The sequence below is a fragment of the Brassica napus genome (genome assembly GCF_020379485.1).
Source record: "Brassica napus cultivar Da-Ae chromosome A8 unlocalized genomic scaffold, Da-Ae chrA08_Random_8, whole genome shotgun sequence".
Taxonomy (NCBI): domain Eukaryota; kingdom Viridiplantae; phylum Streptophyta; class Magnoliopsida; order Brassicales; family Brassicaceae; genus Brassica; species Brassica napus.
The window spans coordinates 32,892-39,620 of NW_026014095.1; the positions used below are offsets into that span (position 1 = coordinate 32,892).

Below are 6,729 nucleotides of genomic sequence, written 5' to 3' on the forward strand. Positions count from 1 at the left end.
ATGCATGTGTTTAACGAGTTTCATTATATTTACGTTCTCCTCTCCAACCGCTCCTCCGACCGCCGCCTCTCAAAGTATCAACTACTCCACACTATCAGTACCCACAAGGCCACAAAGGAGCTGACGACAACGCCTTCAACAGCGCTTACCATCGCGAAGACACGAACAACAACAACAACAACAACAAAATCGGTGTCTCGCTCTCAAAACGAACATTACCACGCTTGGACCGCTAGTCCTACCAATGTCCGAACAACTTCTAACTTTTGCGACACTCGCGGCTCGAAGAGTGTTTAAAGTCAACAGAATCAAGCCTTATGTTTCTGACATCAAGCTAGCTCTCGAGCATTTTTGCATCCACGCAGGAGGAAGAGCGGTGCTCGATGAGATTCAGAAAAATTTGGATCTTTCCGAGTGGCAGATGGAGCCATCGAGGATGACTTTGAACAGGTTTGGGAACACTTCGAGTAGCTCGGTTTGGTATGAGCTTGGTTATAGTGAAGCTAAAGGAAGGATTAAGAGAGGAGGTAAGACTTGGCAGATTGGTTTTGGGTCAGGTTTCAAGTGTAATAGTGCGGTTTGTAGAGCTTTGAGAAGTATTGATCCCTCCAAGGAGAAGACTAATAATCCATGGATCGATGAGATTCATGAGTTTCCCGTTACGGTTCCGAGGATATCGTCATCCTCGTCGGAATCTCGATCGGTAAAAGCTTCATGTGTGTTAAAAGGGCATTACGTTCAGACCGAAACGTCATTTGTTATTACACATCAAGAGAGAGTATACTATTAATGTACCGAAACCTACAATGTTTGAAAAAGTAATTTTTTGGAGAATAATTACGTCAACATTTTATCTTATTTGAACCCTTAACCGTATGAATATATACATACCCCCCACCCACCCACCCACATCGGAATGTACTATGGATCGAAGACGATTCTCTGCTCGATCAACTCTTTTACTTTCTTCTCTTCCCCTTCTTCCACTTCGTCTCCTTTTCCGTCTTCTATTTGTTCCTGCAAGCAAAACGCACCGAAGCAGAGGTCATGTCAAAACTTGGATAGGCTAATAAGTTTCATATATTGAATTAACACAATTTGTTTCGATGGTACTTACTTCAACTTGGTGTGGTACTGGGAATAAGTTGATGGCGTCCGGATTAAAACTGAATCCGCTGCGAACAATGAGAAAGGTTAAAGAGGAATGAGATGGGTGTTCTTCTTTTATATAGTGATGAAAGAGTGTTACCATCGGGATAAAGCTAGTTGCCAGACGTATGGAATGAAGAACTCTTCTGGGTGACTCTCTTGTTCATACGAGAAGTGTAGTTGAGTAAACATCTGCATTCATAATAGTGAACAATGAGCTTTAAGAATTGTAGTGAAAAGAATACTATATCAGTGACATATGCAAGTGTTAACAGAGTTTGTTTACCTTCATGCCTTCGCCTCGCCAAGACCGACAATTGTCGATGATGAACTGAAGAACTTTCTGCACTGACCATTCTCGATCCGATCTTTGAGTGTCCATGCGGCTATTGAAAAAGTCTAACACCTAAATAGATAAATGATAATTTGGTTAAGCAAGTGAGAGACAGATGGATCAATCAGATACTCTGTTCTATCTAAAGTTATAAGAATTTAAAGCTTATGGGTTTGTTTGTACGGTGTAAATATTTTCGACTAGCTCATGAAATCGCGGATGATTCTTGAAAGGTTGGAACACTTCCTGCCGATGCATGATTGCATAGACAATCTGCATAAACCAGAAACAGAAACTGATTCAGAGAATGTAGTATGGAAAAAGAACATATGATTCATGCTGCTAAGTAAAAAATTGACATTGTGATACCTCGGGATTCCTAGGCAACGCGTACGTCAAAATTGCATTTAATATATCAAGGACAAGTCTCAAGAAATCAGTAAAGATTTGCAACTCTGCTGCCTGCAAGTTGGCAAAATACAATTTACAATATAAACCACAAGGATAACAATGATTCACTGCAATGTATTGTGTGCCTGAACTAACTATGCCTTACCAGATCTTCTGAAACGCTATCATCCTCTCCTGACAAGCTTATTTTGATACTTTGCAGCTTATCACCTGTCAAGTCTGATAACTTGTTATACCTGTTAATTAAAAAATCATGGTCAGTTCTAAGGATCCATGATGAGCATCGTTCTGTACAAGACGATATAAAATATGAAAAGTCATAAGGACGAGGAATTAGTTGCATACTTTCGAGAAAGCATGTAGAAGAGACTGACAAGCCTCTGTGAAGCATATGCACTAAGATGATGGGCATGAGTGCCATGTTAGCCAAGGTTGCAAGGCATGTGGTCTGCAGATACACATCCTGTAAACCCCCAAGAAACAAAAATTTGTCACAACATGCACCACAATCCAAATTTTCCAAACAAATGGCCTTCTATACATAATGCATAACACCACCAAGCCTAAACGGAAAGTAATTTATATCTTCGGTGCTCATTTTATGATGCATCTCCAAATAAGTTGCAGGTTCCAGTTTGATACATGCCTATCAACTTGATCACACTCTTATAAGGTTTGAACCTACCCGAACGGTTAAACAATTAAGTACAAATTGAAACAGTTGTCGTTGCTAATACATGAATGTAAAGCTATACCCGCAGTTTAGAAAGGTTGTGCTGCACTGTTCTGATGAGAATAATGACCATTAAGGAACCAAGAGACGTCTGATGAGGAGATGCTCCTTGTACCATGGAACGCTAGGAAGTATCTATTCAAATGAAACGTGATCAGAAAAGATACGAAGTTGAGAAATATCATTCCAATCCTACAACAGATAACAACACATACCATCTTGTGAATGCTTGAGTTAAATGATGAATCCTGGCTAAGTATGAGAAGTACAATTAGCATCATGTATATTTGATTGGATGATGTTCTCCTCGAAGCGTTATACAGCGTTTCCAGAATGGGCATCAACTGTCCATCAAAATACATATTTTTATACCATAGATCACTAATATGAAACCACAAGGACTTTACTTCAACACATGAAACAATATCGAAGTATGAATTTCTACTTTTGAGGATAATGGAACAAAATAAATGAAACAGAAAAATACTGGAGTTTATGAATCATACCATAGTATCCATATCAGTTCGCACCAAAACATACTCCTTGAAGTAGGAGTTCCCTTGCAACAATGAGTAGAGGAGCAAGACAGCTCCCTCATCAGACAAACACCTATATTGCCAGATTGCGTTATTACCCATTAGCAAAGAACTTATTGAATAAAGACTTCTTATACAGGATAAATCTCTATGAAAACAACAGGTTACAGTAGAGAAAAACCTCAAGAAAATACAATTTTTTAAGAAGAGAATACAACTTACATGCAAGAGTATCAAATAACGAAGCAAATGGTATCCGAACATGTGGACCAGAGTAGGCATTTCCCTCCAAATCTGAGCGGTCAACTGCAACCAAGGTAACAGTTTAGACATACACATGTGACTCACCCTAGTCAGAAAGATGAAGAACAAAAACTCACATTCTACATCTCTAGCATTTGCCAGAGCCTTGGTAAAAGTATTGCCAGAGGAAAATACATGAACTTTAGAGACTGATTCTGAAGTAGCACTGTCATCACTTTTATCCGTCATGGACTCATCACTCAAGATCGACTTCTGGTAGTGAATGAGGATAAGCAAAACATGAAGGCTGGACTCTGCTAGTGGATATTTAGATCCGTCACCAGTATTATTTACAATATGTTCAAAGGCAAGAGCACAAATGTCGCTGCATGTGCAAAAGAAAGTGTTCATGAATATATATAATGATTCAAAAATCTAAGCAGGAAAACATAATGAACGGAAAGGCAGTAGAAAAGGGTCAACGTGGACGAGAATAAGACAAACATAATGAAATGAAGTACACGAACACCTACCAGCTGCAGAACCAACTCTTTCCAAGATGCCTGGTGAATCTCCATCAGAATATAAATAGGTTTTTGCATTCGGAGTATGGTTTCGGGAAATATAATTAAGTAGCAACCTTCTCACAGCCATACAAACTATAGACTTTTCCTAAAAATGATGAAGCAAAAGAAAGAACGTAAATTGGTAGGGCCCAAAACCTATGCAAACGATGGGAAAACTAATGAAGATGTTACCTGAGCCATTGCTGCATCAAGAAAAGGGTTGGCATCTTTTGGTCCAGGTGATGGTCCGGAGAGAAGCTGAGTCGACATTGCAACAACCATGAAGTTGAGAAGTTCCTGATGTAGAACATACGAGTTGGGACTTGCCAAATAAATGATGAAAATCAGGAGAATGGGACATTTGATACGTAAATTGATCATCATTATAAATAATAATATAGAATAAGTATGGCATACCTCACTTCGGTTGATCCAATGAAGCTCAACAACTACGCATGACAAATTCTGGATATCTTGATCTGCCATTACCATTATACACTCTCAATAAGCCATCTGAATCCAGTTAAAGAGTTGCCTTAATGCTGTAAAGAGAGCTAATAAAGAGAATAATTACCCATTACAAAGCCATGAGGAACAGGCTCAGATTCGTCGAGAGAGAGATGCAACTCCTCACTTTTGCCATTCTCAATCAAATGCTTCAAAAAGAGGATGAAATATAGGTTGCGTTAAGAGCTTTCTTATAGAGAGAGAGTGAGCATCATCATCATCATCATCAGAAGAAGCTTGGAGAAGCTCTTGCAACACCACGACAGATGAATCAATAGTTTCGCCAGGTGCCTAGTGTTTCCATTGCTCTGTGCTGCAAACGACAACAAAGACAAAAAAAAAATGATAATCAAACTTAAGATTATCACTAAGGCCGTCATTACATCCAATTTCGTTTGCGCATAGTCTCATCCTTTCTAATCCTAACTAACCAATCACACTCTAACACTAGAGTTTCAACAGATTTTGACTAACCGAAGAGTTGACAGGCTTGGTGAACGCGATCACGGGGCCACCGAGATCTCAAGGGAAGCTCAAGCAGCTTGTTCCAGACATCAGACGCCAAGGGAAACGATTTTCTCCCCGACGAAAGTCGCAATGAGGTACTCCTCCACCGAAACATCGTCACCACCGGTACTTCGCGGCGTCGAAGCCGCACCTCCCATGTCTCGCCGAGTCAATAATCGATCGCGTACTCTGAGTCGGTTCCGATAAGAGGTTAAGAGATGAACAATGCAAAGATTATGCTCTGGATCTAAGTCTCGGAGAAATTGGAGATTCAAATTGAAAGCGAGATGCGAAAGGGTTTAGGAGAGAGAGAGAGAGAGAGAGAGTGACGCGTTTATTTATTTATTTTGTTTTCTAATCTCCTTCATTACCAGGTTTTCACCACTTTGAATATCCGAAAGCATTTATATATTAGTGGATGGATTTTTCAATATTCAAATTATTTATTTATTCAAATAATAATGTCTTATCGTTTCTTTTCTTTTATTCATTATGAAAATTTCCAATGGAAATGCTTTTTTACCAAACAGATTTTAATTTTCTATTTTTAAGAGAAGAAATGTTTAAATGTGTTTGCCTGATTCCGAAAGCTACATTCTAGGACGTGCTACCAAATCAATTCCCACCAAATCCTCATTAATATTTGATTCAATACTTTATGGGTTCATGCGTACGTATGAGGGCACAAGTGTTTTTCCATATAGATAGATGATTTAATAACGAGAAAATTTCAAAATATTGATGTTTTTTGTTCTTAAAACATGACTAAATTTATTCGGTTGTTACAAAAAATATAATTATTGTTTTACTAGTCTAAAAATAAGAGAGGATTAGATAATGGGTTTGGGATAATTCAAATGAAATGGAGTCAAATTGATAGCTACCCTGTCGGTTGTCGTCGGTGGAGTGGAGTGTGGCCGAATCCTCTATTTTCACAAATCTCAGACCCAGCTATTTACTTTATTGGGCTCTTATCTCTCAAACAAACTAATCTGGGCTAACTAATTTAATTTGTTGGGCTACATAGGGCCATTAGTGAAAAATATTGTTCATGGTAGCTTTCACAAGAATCAAGCATTTCTACCTAAAACTTAACAAACCATACGGTTGTGTTGATGTCAATGATGAATATTGGACGTTAACATTGGATTTTCACACTTCAAGACATAAAACAAAAAGCTCTTAAACAAGAAACAACACAGGTGGGTGGTTTGTCTGAGTAGCACAAACACACAAGAAACTCCTTTTTTTTCTTCAGTATTGATCAAAAACTGGATAGAGAGTAGAGAATCAAACTGCAATAAAACAATGCACTACGAGCTCTTCGATACTTCCTTGAAGATGCGAGGGAGAATCTCATGTGCACCGATATCTAGAGCTTGAGGATCCCTGAAATCAAACCCCCAAATCAGTTCATAACTATTTAACCTCTGGAGTTAAGTTACAAAAGCTTGTGTGAAGTGAAGTCATGGTACTTGATAGAATTCACAAAGCTCATTGCAAAACCAAGAAGAGGATAAGTGTGTGTGAGAGAGAGAAAGAACCTGCATAAGGTTTGCCCCTTTTCTTTCGAGCTAGGAATGAACCAAACATTTCGAATAGACGGAGATTCAACTGAACAAAGATTCCATCGTTTTGTCCGAGCTTCCACTTCCTTGAGCCTGACCTTTCCACACCTGGGAGCCACAAGATTTAATCATCACTATCAGTCCATAATATTAAACAGACTTTTAGCGAGCAGAA

General features: G+C 38.8%; 1 long non-coding RNA gene and 2 pseudogenes across 1 annotated transcript; 1 reads left to right on the forward strand and 2 right to left on the reverse strand.

The window, feature by feature from the left end:
* LOC125594516 lies at nt 1–790 on the forward strand (annotated as a pseudogene).
* Nucleotides 791–798: 8 nt separating this feature from the next.
* On the reverse strand, nt 799–5,351 carry LOC125594521 (annotated as a pseudogene).
* Nucleotides 5,352–5,974: 623 nt separating this feature from the next.
* LOC125594520 lies at nt 5,975–6,659 on the reverse strand. The gene is made up of 2 exons (XR_007329906.1): nt 6,531–6,659; nt 5,975–6,375 (listed from the first exon to the last, which is right to left on the reverse strand). It is a non-coding gene; the product is annotated as an uncharacterized LOC125594520 (long non-coding RNA).
* Between the last annotated feature and the right edge of the window lie 70 nt (nt 6,660–6,729).